The sequence below is a fragment of the Mobula hypostoma genome, chromosome 12 (assembly GCF_963921235.1).
Source record: "Mobula hypostoma chromosome 12, sMobHyp1.1, whole genome shotgun sequence".
In the NCBI taxonomy this organism is placed as follows: Eukaryota; Metazoa; Chordata; class Chondrichthyes; order Myliobatiformes; family Myliobatidae; genus Mobula; species Mobula hypostoma.
The window spans coordinates 77,427,985-77,444,692 of NC_086108.1; the positions used below are offsets into that span (position 1 = coordinate 77,427,985).

The following is a 16,708-nucleotide window of genomic DNA, read 5'->3' on the forward strand; positions in this document are numbered from 1 at the left end:
AGAACTGAGGTAGTTTTTTGGAGTTTGGTTTTGAACCCCCCCCCCCAAATAAAAACAGAATTAACTCCTGCAAAGAGTTAATGATGAAATTTGCATTACGGCACTGGCTTTGTAATAGTTTCATTAAGTCAGAGGGACTTAACAGTCATAAAGATCTAGACAGAGCAATACATTTCTTTCTGTGTGAAAATAAAACTATATATTGATAACAACTAGAAGTTGAATTTAAAACCTGCTCTTGAACACCTTGTGATTCACATGTGACAATAAAGATGCCTATTGGATGTCATAGAACATAGAACATTACACCACAATGGCCCACGTTGTTGTACTGATATAATGAAGAGAATGATACCAAATCCATTCTGCCTGCACATGACTCATATCCCTCACATTTTCTGCATGTTCATCTACCCATAAGGTTCTTATATGCCTGTATCATACTTGCCTCCACCACTACCCCTGGCAGCACATTCCAGGCACCTACCCCTCTCTGTATACAAAACCTGCCCAGCACATCTCCCCCTATCCCTTACCATAAATGTATACTGTCTGGTATTAGACATCTCAACCCTGGGTAAAGGACATTTGCTTTCTACTCTATCTTTACCTCTCATAATTTTATAAACTTCAAACAGGTTTCCTCTCAGCATCCACCACTCCAGAGAAAACCGCTCAGATTTCTCCAATTTCTCCTAATAGTACACATTCTATAATCTAGGCAATATCCAGGTAAACCTCTTCTGCCCCTCTCCATACCTTCACATCATTTCTATAATGTGACGACCAGAACTGAATGCTATACTCCAAATGTGGCCTACCCAGAGTTTTACAGAGCTACAACATAACTTTTGGACTTTCAAGCTGTCTGCCACAGCTAATAAAGATAGGAATGCCAGATGCTTTCATTACCATGCTACTGACTTGTGCAGCCTCTTTCAGGGAGCAATGGACATTTGCATCAAAGGGGATATAATAATCACAATGAAGTATGATGGATTCAGAAAGAAATCTGCTGTGTGGACAACATGTGACTCCAGACTAACTAATGTTAATTATGAGTTCCTCCAGCATTTTACGTGCATAACTAATGTGGTTGATATCTCTCAGAATTTACCTAGCACACTTCTTGCCTCAGGACCCAATCTGGGGTGGCCAATAAATGCTGCTATTCTTGGTGATGTCGAAATCTCATGAACAAGACAAAACTCTATTTAGTGTTAATCTCAATGGATTGCCATTGGGAGGAATTCTTCTATAAGGCAAAGTTGCTTTGGATCTGAACCCTACTTCAGTATCATTAGCATGTCATCCTTCTTGGAGGATTTCTAGATTTCTTTCAATTTGCATACAGAGAAATGGTGAAATTGATTCATTGTAAGGCACATAGAGACTGCCTCAGGGGTTCTTGCACAAACAGGAGAAAATCAGCAAATCCAAGCAACACACGTGAAATGCTGAAGGAACTGAGCAGGCTAGGCAGCTTGGCCCAGTGGAAACACTGTTTCATTTAACAATATACATGTGTATGGTTAAATGATAATTAAACTTGAAATTGAGTAACAGCCAATCTCTCACTGAACTAATATTATCAGTGGTTTTCAGGACGGCTGAAGAGTCTGGGCCCGAAACGTCAATTGTACTCTTTTCCATAGATGCTGCCTGGCCAGCTGAGTATTTTGTGTGTGTTGTCAGGGATTCTTGGATGGTTTATTCATAAGGTTTTTGGATACAATCTAACTGAACATGCCAGCCTCAGCAAACGTGGTCGGGTATGTCAGTTAATCGCATTTGTTCTCAGTGCAGCAACACAGTCTCATATACAGTAATTGCTTTCACTACGCAAACAATAGGAATTCTGCAGATGCTGGAAATTCAAGCAACACACATCAAAATTGCTGGTGAATGCAGCAGGCCAGGCAGCATCTCTAGGAAGAGGTACAGTTGACGTCTCAGGCCGAGACCCTTCGTCAGGACTAACTGAAGGAAGAGTTAGTAAGAGATTTGAAAGTGGGAGGGGGAGGGGGAGATATAAAATGATAGGAGAAGGAAGGAGTGGGAGGGATGGAGCCAAGAGCTGGACAGGTGGAAGACAGGAGGGGGTACTGTAAAGATGAAGCCACACTCAGGTTGGAGGAACAACACCTTATATTCCGTCTGGGTAGCCTCCAACCTAATGGCATGAAGATCGACTTCTCTAACTTCCGCTAATGCCCCACCTCCCCCTCGTACCCCATCCGTTTTTTATTTTTACACACACATTCTTTCTCTCCCTCTCCTTTTTCTCCCTCTGTCCCTCTGACTATACTCCTTGCCCATCCTCTGGGTTTCCCCCCCGCCTTGTCTTTCTCCCCGGACCTCCTGTCCCATGATCCTCTCATATCCCCTTTGCCAATCACCTGTCCAGCTCTTGGCTCCATCCCTCCCCCTCCTGTCTTCTCCTATCATTTTGGATCTCCCCCTCCCCCTCCCACTTTCAAATCTCTTACTAACTCTTCCTTCAGTTAGTCCTGACGAAGGGTCTCAGCCTGAAACGTCGACTGTACCTCTTCCTAGAGATGCTGCCTGGCCTGCTGTGTTCACCAGCAACTTTGATATGTGTCGATTGCTTTCACTTTGTACCTAGCAGTTCAACTGGCTGAAAACCACCTGCATAGGAATCATATTTCTTTTCTATCAGATGGCAAAGATATTATGATAACAACTAAGATTATTTGCTGAAATATTCTTAAGATTTTGTTTTACTTTCTAATCTCTGGGTTCTCAGTCACTTCACTTGCATTAGATACAAAACAAAAACACATCTGTAGGATGCATTAAGTATTTAATAGTCCTTTTAATCATTCGTATGGTCATTTCTGTGCTTCTGTTTATTCAAAGTTCATCAGAAATGAATACCTGGATGTGGGCGAGGTCCTTAATGAGCTCCTTACATCAGTATTTACCAAGCAGAAGGAGACGGAGGATAGGGGATTAGTTAGGTTGCCACTTTGATTACCTATTTAATTGGATTTGCACAACATTGTCGGAGCAAGGGCCAGTTCCCGTACTGTCCTCGCTATCTGGTGTGAGTATGCGTGCCAACGAGGGTCAGCACTAGAAAAAAAAGTTCGTTAAGTATAACAGCACGTTAGTGCACTGGGGTTTCAATTTAGCGCCAGGAGGAAGAAGCACAAAAGCTGCCCAAAAGTCGTGCAGGAAAAGAAAGTATTCACAAATAGACAAATATGTATGTACAAAAACCTGCAAAAGCTTTATTCACGACACACTTTGACTCCAGCTTTCCAATGTAACTACTCACTAATGATAAAAACCCAACCTCCACACCTCTCCAGCAAAACCAGCCTAAGGGTTTAAATCTGCCTCCGCCGGGCCGAGAAGGAACAGGAAATTCTACTGTTGGTCTGAGAGGAGGAGGGATGATCATGTGACCAGACCATAGTAATTATTTCAGATGCAGAATCGAAAAATTTTAAATCGAGATTCTAACATCCTACAGTTTTATTCAACAACAAATGCATTAGTTAACTCGTTAGATCAGTGTCCACATGCTCAGATGAATATTAAAGAATACTGCCTCCCCAGCAGTGGTGTTGCCTGTGTAGGGTATAGTGCGCCTGCTCCCACGAACCCTGCCGCTGTTTTCGGACGCTCCTAACTGCCCCTCTGATCTTTTGGGGTCCTTCTGCTGTCTACAAATCGATGTAACGGTGTGAGTGAAAATAAATGAAACTCTTTGGAATGCCCGTGTCTAGAATCCTTATTTTTATGAGCTTCTAACTGTAGAGGTTGTTTTGATTAGCCAAGCAAGCGACTGTTTTACTGCTGGGGATGTGTAAATGGCGAGCTCCCAAGAACTGCAGAACGGGAGGGCAAAGTGTGGGAACTGCTGGGGAAATTAGACCAGGGACAGAATGAGGAGGTTGACTAACCGGACACAGGGGCAAGGGTAGCGGGAGAATTCGCATTACCAACCCGTTCTGTCACAATCTAGAACTCTAAATATATGTGGCTATTCCTAATGGCAAGTAGAAAGTTCCTGGCAGTGTTCCAGTTGCCCTAATGGGTGATGAGGTACCAATCATATTTAAGCGTAAACTGTGCTCAGAATTCTTAAAGTTGAATTTTTCTTTCTATTTATCACACTTTTTAATGGTTTCTGACATTTATAAATACAAACTAATTATCTGTATATTATTTTTCTGGATTAAAATGGGTAAGGTGCTTGAAAAGGCATGAAACGTTATGGGATATGCACTTTATACAAGTAAGAAATACGGAAAGTGCGTGTTTGACTACTTGATCGATCGTGTCTTCTAATACTTGGATTGGTATCTTAATCATTTTGGTAAATAACTGGACAGCTGGACCCTCCCCCATCCCGACCGAACATATGAACACTGTCCTAAGTTTATCAGAGGGCAGTTTATTTGGAAACCTACCAGTCACCTCTTAACTTCCAAAACCTCCCTTTCATTACGTCACTCTTATGCTGGGCTTTAAAGGGATAGATAATGTATGGAGGGTAAAAATTCTGAGATGCAGGAAACTACACAACTTCAATCCTGTGTTCTGTTTCTGGGAACTTGCTGTCCAAGACTGACTGATATGCAGTTCCTCCATTTCAGTAGCGACTGTCTGATTGGCTGTAAAGAATTTTGGGAATCCAGATAATTTGGTGTGTCTCCACACCACAATAATCTGCAGCCAGATAACAAACTTGGTTATCAGAAGCTGAAGAGCAGTTCACAACCTTGCTGTTGTAGACAATAACTGATTTTAATGTACAGCATATATGAAACAAGACAAAACTTTCCTCTTGATGCTGTTTTAGTGAGGGGGAAAAGAGAATTTCAGATAAAAGTTTGAAGAGTCTTTCTGTGCAGCCTCTTGATTGAATATTTTTAGAGTGCAAAGCATAGCATGAGGTGATGGACATAATTTTGGGGACTGATCTACATAGCACAGAAAAGCTATGAAAAAAATGAAGAAAAATGCAAACTAAACTATCCTTCCTCTTCAAGAAAGTAAATGATTACCAGGCTGAAGGGAACATAGATATTCTGATAAAATTAAATGTTAAAATTTGTAATTGTAAGATTAGCGATAGCATGGTAGCAGCATGCAGAAAATGGCATGTAAATGGAAAATAACCAGTGGCAATTACTCTTAATTAAATTCTCTGAAGTTGATCTGAACGTACTACTGAATTTCCTTTTCCTATTTTCATGCCACTTGCATCCAGACCTTGGGGATTTCCTAATACGTGCTTCAAAACATGCTGGGCCCACTTGGACTAATGCCACACACCTATCAGTGACCACTAGCAGAAGGACACAACAGGCTGCCTGTCAGATTAAATAAGCAACAGAGGGTAGATGTTGACAAGTTTTCTGGCAGCATTTTAAATGAACATCCACCAATCCAAAGTTACAATAGTTCAAGTTTATTAGCAGTTAGGTTCCATTTAAAAAAAATTTTTAAGATTGGCACATTTTCTCTGCTTTTCATCTTGGGTTGAATGGGATAATGGGGAGAGAGGGGTAAAGGAAAAGGTCTCTTTACCATCTGACTTCATTCCCTCTCTCCAGCCAAGCTGAGATGGCTGCCAGCTACGCCTTCCCACCCACTGGGAATGGAATTCCCCATGATTTTGTTGTTATTCGCTGATTTTGTTTTTCTCTTCAGTCCTGCTGAAGGGTCTCAGCCCAAAACATCGACTGTACTCTTTTCCATAGATGTGGCCTGGCCTGATGAGTTCCTCCAGCATTTTGTGTACGTTGAAAGGTAACGAGGAAGTTTCCCACTCGTGATGCTAGTTCTATTAAGAATAAATGCCTCATTTAAAACAAAATTAATACTTACTCCTGTTTAAAATTGGTTAAGTTAATTAGTAATTGCTCTTATAATCAACACAATCAGGTTTCACGTACTCATTTTGATGCGTTGTACAATACTGTGAAACAGTACCTGATTATGTAGTGGTAACTGGCTATGCAATCCTGGATTTTAACTTCATAATGAAAGTAATAATTAAGTGACAGCAGAAAGATTCCAACTTGCCTGGTTTCAGTTTCATTCAAATTCCTACTCTCTGCCATTGAAGCAAGGAGTAATTTACAATACTGTATATGTTCCTATCAAAATCTTAGGAACATGAGATGAATCACATTCATTGGAAATGAACATGAAAAGATATTAAAAGAATCTGATATTAAGCAATTTTAATCTGAAATGCTGATGCTGCTGTTGCCTTCAGTAAACTGAGTCAGAGCAGTATTTTCAACTGCTGAGGGCCTGGCTGGCTGACCCGTAGTATAGTTGTTGGTGCTAATTGTTTACTGAACCAGAGGGTTATGATCTGTTTAGTATGGAATCTATTATCTCAGGGTTTAAACATACCAGCATGACCAAAGTAGACAGTACAGACCAGGAAACTTACCTGGAGTAGAGGAAGAGAAATGATGATGATCAACATGAAATATAACCTTGTACAAATAGAGGACAGCAGCAACCTAAGAAAGAGGGTACCTGAGTTTGTAGTGGTGTTTGGAAAACTTTCAATACAGATTAGTGATGATTAGAGTAAATGTAATGGGGAGGTAGAGGGAGGCAGGGTGGGAGGACTGGTTTTAGCTCTTGGTAGCAGATTCTCAGCTGCTGGTTGTCATCTCTGCCCAACTGGTTTGGTTACCTAAATAATGTCTCCCTACTGACCTTCTAAATGGGATAGAGGTGCAGAAGTATCAACGGTTTAGGATTTGGTAAAGTAGCAACATAGGCTTATGTGGCGAAACCACCACGGTGGGCTTCACAGGTGAGAAGACAGCTGAAGCGTCTCAACCCAAGCAAGGCTGCAGGCCCGGATGGTATCAGTACCAGGGTGCTCAAAGCCTGTGCCCCTCAGCTATGTGGAGTACTTCGCCATGTCTTCAACCTGAGCCTGAAGCTCCAGAGGGTTCCTGTGCTGCGGAAGACATCCTACCTTGTCCCTGTGCCGAAGACGCCGCGCCCCAGCGGCCTCAATGACTACAGACCGGTGGCATTGACCTCCCACATCATGAAGACCCTGGAGAGACTTGTTCTGGAGCTGCTCCGGCCTAAGGTCAGGCCACACTTAGATCCCCTCCAGTTTGCCTACCAGCCCCGACTAGGAGTTGAGGATGCCATCGTCTACCTGCCGAACCGTGTCTACGCCCACCTGGACAAGCCAGCGAGCACTGTGAGGGTCATGTTTTTTGACTTCTCCAGTGCGTTCAACACCATCCGCCCTGCTCTGCTGGGGGAGAAGCTGACAGCGATGCAGGTGGATGCTTCCCTGGTATCATGGATTCTTGATTACCTGACTGGCAGTCAACAGTACGTGTGCTTGCAACACTGTGTGTTCGACAGAGTGATCAGCAGCACTGGGGCTCCACAGGGGACTGTCTTGTCTCCCTTTCTCTTCACCATTTACACCTCGGACTTCAACTACTGCACAGAGTGCTGTCATCTTCAGAAATTTTCTGATGACTCTGCCATAGTTGGATGCATCAGCAAGGGAGAGGAAGCTGAGTTCAGGGCTACAGTAGGAAACTTCGTCACATAGTGTGAGCAGAATTATTTGCAGCTTAATGTGAAAAAGACTAAGGAGCTGGTGGTTGACCTGAGGAGAGCTAAGGCACTGGTGACCGCTGTTTCCATCCAGGGGGTCAATGTGGACATGGTGGAGGATTACAAATACCTGGGGATACAAATTGACAATAAACTGGACTGGTCAAAGAACACTGAGGCTGCCTGCAAGAAGGGTCAGAGCCGTCTCTATTTCCTGAAGAGACTGAGGTCCTTTAACATCTGTTGGACGATGCTGAGGATGTTCTATGAGTCTGGTGGCCAGTGTGATCATGTTTGCTGTTGTGTGCTGGGGCAGCAGGCTGAGGGTAGCAGACACCAACAGAATCAACAAACTCATTCGTAAGGCCAGTGATGTTGTGGGGATGGAACTGGACTCTCTGACGGTGGTGTCTGAAAAGAGGATGCTGTCCAAGTTGCATGCCATCTTGGACAATGTCTCCGATCCACTACATAATGTACTGGTTGGGCACAGGATTACATTCAGCCAGAGACTCATTCCATCGAGATGCAACACAAAGTGTCATAGGAAGTCATTCCTGCCTGTGGCCATCAAACTTTACAACTCCTCCCTTGGGGGGTCAGACACCCTGAGCCAATAGGCTGGTCCTGGACTTATTTCCTGGCATAATTTACATATTACTATTTAATGATTTATGGTTTTATTACTATTTAATTATATATGGTGCAACTGTAATGAAAACTAGTTTCCCCCGGGATCAATAAAGTACGACTATGACTATGACTATATTCGTGTATGTCTGCGGAAGTAAAATGACAGACACAAAATCAAGCAAAGTGATAAACGCGAGATTCAGCAGATACTAGAGGTCAGAATAATACACATAAAATGCTGGAGGAACTCAGCAGGTCAGGCAGCATCTATAGAGAGGAATAAGCATTCGTTGATTTGGGTCAAGATACTTTAATCGGGACAGAAGCCAGAATAAAAAGGTAGGGGAGCGGAAGGAATAAATCCAAGCAGTTGATAGGTGAGACCAGGTGGCCTGGGGGAGGGGAGGGGTGATGAACAGACAAGCTGGGAGTTAATAAGGTGGAAGAGGTAAAGGGCTGAAGAAGAAGAAATCTGTTAGAAGAGAACAGTGGACCATGGGAGGAGGAGGAGAGGCACTATGAGGATGTGATAGGCATTTGAGGAGAAGAGAAGGAGTAAGAGGGAAGCCAGAATGGAAAAAGAAAGAAGGGGGAGAGGATAGAAATTACCAGAAGTTAGAGAAATAGGAGGCGGGAGGAGAGAGGCAGCGCACCACGCACGTGCGCAGCCCTCCGGTGAAAATGATATCGTATCTGCTAAATAAGGGCCATGGACAATTCTGATTTAATGGAGAAATGGACGTGAAAACACAGAGGAACATATGGAGAAATTTCTGAAACGCTCATTCACTGCTGTCGTTACTGCGTGGTCGGGAATCTTTCGGAGGGTAGGCCTCAAAATCCCCGGCTTTGCCTGCTGGTGGCGACCGAGGTTGAGGTAGAATCGCTCGGACAGAGATGGCGCTCAGTACTTGGTGTCGGACAGCTGATCAGAGCTCAAAGTTTTCGGATGACCCAGAGTCGGACTGTGGTCGGCATGGTAGGGAGAGTTCTTCCTTCTCCCGTCTGCGTGAGATGTGGGACATTTGAGAGACTTTGAACTTTACTATGCTCATGGACTTCTTCATCAAGTTATGGTATTGTGCACTGTTGTAACTATATGGTATAATTATGTGGTTTTGTCAGTTTTTTCAGTCTTTTTCTGTCCTGTGTTTTGTGATACCATACTGGAGGAAATATTTCTTAATGCATGCATTACTAAATGACAATAAAAGAGGGCTATGTGTCTTCATAATCTAAAATCAATGTTTATGCTATCAGCAGGTTGGAGACTACTCAGATGGAATATGAGGTGTTCCTCCTCCAACCTGAGTTTGGTTCTTCATAGCAGTGGAGGAGGACACAACCAGGCATGTTGGGTTGGGAACAGAAAGCCAATTTGAAACAGGGAGCCGCCAGGAAATCTTTCTTTAGCATCAATGCCTCCTTGTGTAATTGGATCCTTGATTTTCTCACTTGCAGTTTGGTTTGGCAACAACATCTCCTCCACGATCTCCACCAGCTTTACACTTACGACTTCACTTGTGGCGAAGTACAGCTCCAATGCCATATTTAAGTTTGCTGAGGACACCATTGTCATAGGCTGAATCAAAGGTGGAGGAGAATCAGCATGTAGGAGGGAGATTGAAAATCTGGCTGAAGGGTGTCACAACAACAACCTCTTACTTTGCTCAATGTCACAAACAGAGGTCCATGAGGCAGTCCTCATCTGGGGATAAGAGTTAGAGAGGGTTTGCAACTTTAAAATCCTTGGTGTTATCCTTTCGGGAGACCTGGTCTGAGCCCAGCACAGAAGTGCAATTATGAAGAAAGCATGGCAGTGGCTTTACTTCATTAGGAGTTTGCAAAGATTCGGAACTTTGGAAAGCTAATGTAGATGTGTATTGGAGAGTATATTGACTGGTAGCATCGCGCCCTGGTATGGAAACAGCAATGTCCTTGAACAGTAAATACAAAAAGTAATGCATACAGACCAGTAATTCCGGGGAAAACCATTGAGCACATCTACAAGGAGCACTCTCGCAGGAAAGCAGCATCCATCATCAAGAACCCCCACCACCCAGGTCATGCTCTCTTCTTGCTGCCGCAATCAGGAAGAGAGTACAGGAGCCTTAAGACCCAAGCACCATGCTCAGGAACAGTTATTATCCCTCAGCTATCTGGCTCTTGAACCAGAGGGGATAACACTGCTCAACTTCACTCGCCCCATCACTGAACTGGTCCCATAACCTATGGACTCACATTCAAGGACTCTTCATCTCATGTTTTGGTTAATTAATGCTTATTTATTTACTATTATTATTTTCATTTGTATTGGCACAGTTTGTTGTCTTTTGCACATTGGTTGTTTGCCTGTACAGTTGGGTGTGGTCTTTCAATGTCTCAATTGTTTTTTTTCTATTTACTGTGTATGTCTGCAAGAAAATGAATCTCTGGGTTGTGTGTGGTGATATATATAGCTATCCTTTGATAATAAGTTTACTTTGAAATTTGAAGATGTAAGATTATTTAATGTCATATCCTGTACACATGTGTAAAGGAGAATAAAATAATTGCTCTCTGGATCTGATTCAGCTCAAAATAAACAATAAGATAAGGAACACAATAATAATAAAAACAGGATAAATACAAATACATAAGATCTCGTATATCTAGATTTCAGCTCTACATAATGTGACTGACAGGAAATAATAAAGTCATTGTGGAGATAGTAGGTGGAGGTGTTGATCAGCCTTACTGCTTGGCGAAAGTAACTGTTTTGAGTCAGGTGATCCTGGCATAGATGTTACGTGGTCTCTTCCTTGAAGGGAGTGGGACAACCAGTCTATGAGCAGGGTAGGTGGGATCCTTCACGATGTTACAGGCCCTTTTCTGGCACCTTGCTGTATAGACGCCAAGGTAGCAGGTAGACTAGTGCCAGTGATACGTTGGGCAATTTTAACTACCCGTTGTAGAGCCTTCCTGTCCATGGTAGTGCGAAACACTGATGCAGCTTGTTGGGATGCTCTCTACCGCCCATCTGTAGAATAACATGAGTATGGATTTGCAAAGTCCAGCTCTCTTCATGCTGCTCAGAAAACAGAGGCCTTGGTGAGCTTTCTTGACTGTGTAGGATGTGCTCCGGAACCATGAGTGATTGTGTGTGATGTGCACTCCAAAGCATTTGAAACTGCTGTGCCGTGATGTAAAGAGGTGTGAGTGATACGACAGCATTCGAAACATCATTGCCAGTCCTTACCCCTCCTTCAAGTGCTGGGCCTAAAGCTCATCTGACTGCTCCCACCTTCCTCCTCAATCACACTATGGGGTCGACTAAATCAGCAGCTAATAGCCTGCCAAGGCCAAACCTGGAAAAAGATCAGACAATGCATTTTTTAGCTATGAACATGTGCTATTCCTGGTCGGTTGTTCAGAACGCAGTCGAAAATTTACTGCATAATTAACAATGGAAACAATCTTTGCTGCCCAACTGTGATACCATTCATATCATTCTTGTTTGACCCTTAGCAGAATTTCCAGATGAGCTTTGCCCAATCTTCTTCCCTCTGTTCATATACAACATTACTAACAGTGAGTTGGAGGCAATTTTTAGATTTTCTTTATTAGTTTGATATTAAGAACTCTCACAGATGTGGATGTGGCATGACTGCTATGATGAACAATTGTTGCTTATCTAATTGCTTATTGAGAGGGTGATGATGAGCATCTTCCATCACCTCAAGATAGCTCAAAGCATTGTACGGCCAATCTTGTTATAAGGTAGGAAACATAGTTCTCAATTCAGCCACGGTAAGCACACAGATTCAATTGATCATTCTGGGTGATATTGATTATGCAATACATTTTAATCAGAACGCCAGGAAAGCTACTACTGATTTTTTTAAGTAGTTCTCCTCAATCCTTCATATTCGCTTGCGAGCAGATGACCAAACACCAACACTTCTACTAGTGCAGCTTCCCCTTGTATTGCACTGCCTACCTCGGTTGTTGTGGGTCAGTGTCACTAGAAGGGGACATGACCACACAACCTTTTAACTTAGAGATATGAGTGAGTCACTGAGCCAAATGAGACTCAATTTTGGAATGGGCTATTCAGAGCAACTTACAAATAGCATGGAATCTGTTCTATTTTCATCCTGGCTAAAGTGAATGACTTTTATGCAATAAATGCATCATCAGCTTAGAATGGCCAAACGCTTGTCCTAAGTCTTTCACAAAATTTTGTTTGCTCATGAGAGTGCAACCAAATGCCAGAGGCAGTAACACAATGTCACGGTTCCTACGTCCACACAATTCTTTGCAGAAGAATTCAACCTATCACCATCTCTCTTGCATCTTTCAAACTCTGCAAATGGAATGTCACACCACTGAAGTCATTGCCCAGTCCTGCAACATCCCTTTGATTGTCCCTCCAGCTACCTTGCAGCCATCTGAATCAGTCCCTTTGGTATCTATGACAATTTTAAGTTCAGATGTAAGGGAAATCGTGGAAGAGGTTCTTAGTTCCAGCAATGAAATTTTGGTTTCTTCTAAGTCCAAATTCTGCAAGCAAGAGCCAAAGATTTTATGAAACAAAAGCTTTGCCTGGCTTCTGGGTGGAGAGAGGCTGAACCTGATTCCCTTCTCCAAACACAAACAAAAGAAAATCCTCAGATGCTGGACTGTCTCAGAGGGTCTCGGCCCAAAATGTTGACTATACTCTTTTCCATAGATGCTGCCTGGCCAGCTGAGTTCCTCCAGCATTTTCTGTGTGTCACTTCTTCAAACATTGTATCAGTTAACTGATATAGCATGACAAAGGGGCAAAATGTTCAATCCAACAAATTGTGAGAATCCATTGTGTTTGCAGAACAAGCCGCACACACAGTACAAGAGGAACTCAACACGCCAGGCAGTATCTACAGAAAATAGTACATAGTGTTTCAAGATAAGAACCTTCATCAGGACCTGAAGAAGGCTCTGGGCCCAAAACGTCAACTGCACTCTTTTCCACAGATGCTGCCTGGGCCTGCTGAGTTCCTCTAGAATTTTATGTGTGTTACTTCCGAATTCCAGCATCTACAGATTTTCTCTTGTTTGCAGAGTAAGTCGTGGACAGTCACAAGCAACTCTCAGCATTCTCATGTCCACACACAAAGGAGTCATTCTCAGATGTATTTGCCATAGTCCAGAATGAGAGCCAGCCTTGTTCTCTCACTTCCGTGCAAGCAGAGGTGGAAAAGAGCCCACTCCAAAGCTAAAAGAAACTAATCAATAACAACAATGAATTGAATAGGTTAAAAGTTCCCATGGCATCTGGATCAGTTAGTTTCCAGGCTGCTGAGGGAGAAATGCAAATGGACTAACGAAAAGAAGCACATTACTTACTTGAAAGGTAGATAATTATCAAATGTTTCAGAAAACATGTTTATTTCTGTTCTTTTGTGTCATTTAGGTTAAAATTAAAATCTATACGTTTTTTTCAGGTAGCTTTAACTAACAGTGCTTGTCCTTAAATATTGCTTGTTTTTGCCATGAAGAAATGGAGCCGGCTTTGATGCAGTGAAGCTGAAGTTGGGGTTTGGATTGAGAAATTTCAAAGCTCTATTTTTCGATCAGCACTCAACTCAACTGACCTCAGAGGTTAAAGCTCCTTAGGAGTGACTACATAGAATTAGGCCAAATTCTAAGATGAAAAATACTATCCCCTAAGAGCGCAAAAAAAGAGTAAGGACATTGGGAGGTGGTTAGTTTGTGAAGGAAGATTGTGTACTTCTTGCATTAAGATGGATGTTTACTGCCTTGTAAAAAGACTTTGGTGAACCCTGCACCTCTTGGGAGCAGGTCAATTACACACTTCCTGACTTGCCTGTGCATAATCCATTTTTGGTGAGGCCAAGATGGTGCTAGTGTCAGTTTGAGAATTCTATAAGCTCAATTCAAAGGTTAGAAATCCTCCCCGGAGTGATTTTGAGGCCAATCTCAAAGCAACTAAAGAGTAATCATTGCTGAAAATGTTTTATGTAGGTTTTTAAAAGAAATTCTTTTGTAATCCTCCCCAACAATTATCAGATGTTCATCTCCAAGTCCCAGCGACTTCCTCTAGATTGGTCAGATTCATAATTTGTTCGACCAATCTGACATAGCTTTCAAAATGCTCCAAAACCATACATTTTTCAAATAAGGGCCTAAGGTCTTTTCTCCCACAGGGAGATTTGGTTACTTACAACATGAATTATGTCTTGTCTTACAATTACTTAAAACATTTTAATTGCCTAAAATTAATTAGTAGAACACCACTAGAAAACAACTATCAAATTAGAAGGTGGATACCATAACAAGATTTGGATTCTCTTAAAATTCTTGAGATGTATTCAGATGGATAGCTTCACAATGCGCTCGTACTCTATGATACTTTGAACAAAGCACATTGCTGAAAATTTGTAAGAATACAGAACCAGGTAACTTGCTACTAATACAGAATTAATCTTAGAAACATAGAAAATAGGTGCAGGAGTAGGCCATTCGGCCCTTCGAGCCTGCACCGCCATTTATTATGATCATGGCTGATCATCCAACTCAGAACCCCGCCCCAGCCTTCCCTCCATACCCCCTGACCCCGGTAGCCACAAGAGCCATATCTAACTCCCTCTTAAACATAGCCAATGAACTGGCCTCAACAGTTTGCTGTGGCAGAGAATTCCACAGATTCACCACTCTCTGTGTGAAGAAGTTTTTCCTAATCTCGGTCCTAAAAGGCTTCCCCTCTATCCTCAAACTGTGACCCCTCGTTCTGGACTTCCCCAACATCGGGAACAATCTTCCTGCACCTAGCCTGTCCAATCCCTTTAGGATCTTATACGTTTCAATCAGATCCCCCCTCAATCTTCTAAATTCCAACGAGTACAAGCCCAGTTCATCCAGTCTTTCTTCATATGAAAGTCCTGCCATCCCAGGAATCAATCTGGTGAACCTTCTTTGTACTCCCTCTATGGCAAAGATGTCTTTCCTCAGATTAGGGGACCAAAACTGCACACAATACTCCAGGTGTGGTCTCACCAAGGCCTTGTACAACTGCAGTAGTATCTCCCTGCTCCTGTACTCGAATCCTCTGGCTATAAATGCTAGCATACCATTCGTCTTTTTCACCGCCTGCTGTACCTGCATGCCCACTTTCAATGACTGGTGTATAATGACACCCAGGTCTCGTTGCACCTCCCCTTTTCCTAATCGGCCACCATTCAGATAATAATCTGTTTTCCTATTTTTGCCACCAAAGTGGATAACTTCACATTTATCACATTAAATTGCATCTGCCATGAGTTTGCCCACTCACCCAACCTATCCAAGTCACCCTGCATCCTCTCAGCATCCTCCTCACTGCTAACACTGCCACCCAGCTTCGTGTCATCCGCAAACTTGGAGATGCTGCATTTAATTCCCTCATCCAAGTCATTAATATATATTGTAAACAACTGGGGTCCCAGCACTGAGCCTTGCGGTACCCCACTTGTCACCGCCTGCCATTCTGAAAAGGTCCCGTTTATTCCCACTCTTTGCTTCCTGTCTGCTAACCAATTCTCCACCCACACCAATACCTTACCCCCAATACCGTGTGCTTTAAGTTTGCACACTAATCTCCTGTGTGGGACCTTGGCAAAAGCCTTTTGAAAATCCAAATATACCACATCCACTGGTTCTCCCCTATCCACTCTACTAGTTACATCCTCAAAAAATTCTATGAGATTCGTCAGACATGATTTTCCTTTCACAAATCCATGCTGACTTTGTCCGATCATTTCACCGCTTTCCAAATGTGCTGTTATCACATCCTTGATAACTGACTCCAGCAGTTTCCCCACCACCGACATTAGGCTAACCGGTCTATAATTCCCCGGTTTCTCTCTCCCTCCTTTTTTAAAAAGCGGGGTTACATTAGACACCCTCCAATCCTCAGGAACTAATCCAGAATCTAACGAGTTTTGAAAAATTATCACTAATGCATCCACTATTTCTTGGGCTACTTCCTTAAGCACTCTAGAATGCAGACCATCTGGCCCTGGGGATTTATCTGCCTTCAATCCCTTCAATTTACCTAACACCACTTCCCTACTAACATGTATTTCACTCAGTTCCTCCATCTCACTGGACCCTCTGTCCCTTACTATTTCTGGAAGATTATTTATGTCCTCCTTAGTGAAGCCAGAACCAAAGTAATTATTCAATTGGTCTGCCATGTCCTTGCTCCCCATAATCAATTCACCTGTTTCTGTCTGCAGGGGACCTACATTTGACTTTACCAGTCTTTTTCTTTTTACATATCTATAAAAGCTTTTACAGTCCGTTTTTATGTTCCCCGCCAGTTTTCTCTCATAATCTTTTTTCCCCTTCCTAATTAAGCCCTTCTTGTCATCTTACAAATGACAGCTTGATTCAGTCATTATAAAATGCTTCTTGTTGAAAAGACAGTAACGGATTAAAGTGACTAGAACAGAACAACTTC

At 42.6% G+C, this 16,708-nt stretch overlaps 1 long non-coding RNA gene across 1 annotated transcript in view; it reads left to right on the forward strand.

The window, feature by feature from the left end:
* Positions 1 to 3,624: 3,624 nt before the first annotated feature.
* LOC134355214 (uncharacterized) overlaps positions 3,625 to 16,708 on the forward strand; it is a 162,089-nt gene continuing 149,005 nt past the window's right edge. The window contains exons 1-2 of the long non-coding RNA XR_010019987.1: positions 3,625 to 3,710; positions 5,689 to 5,787. This is a non-coding gene — a long non-coding RNA (uncharacterized LOC134355214). The remainder of the gene's footprint in view (positions 3,711 to 5,688; positions 5,788 to 16,708) is intronic.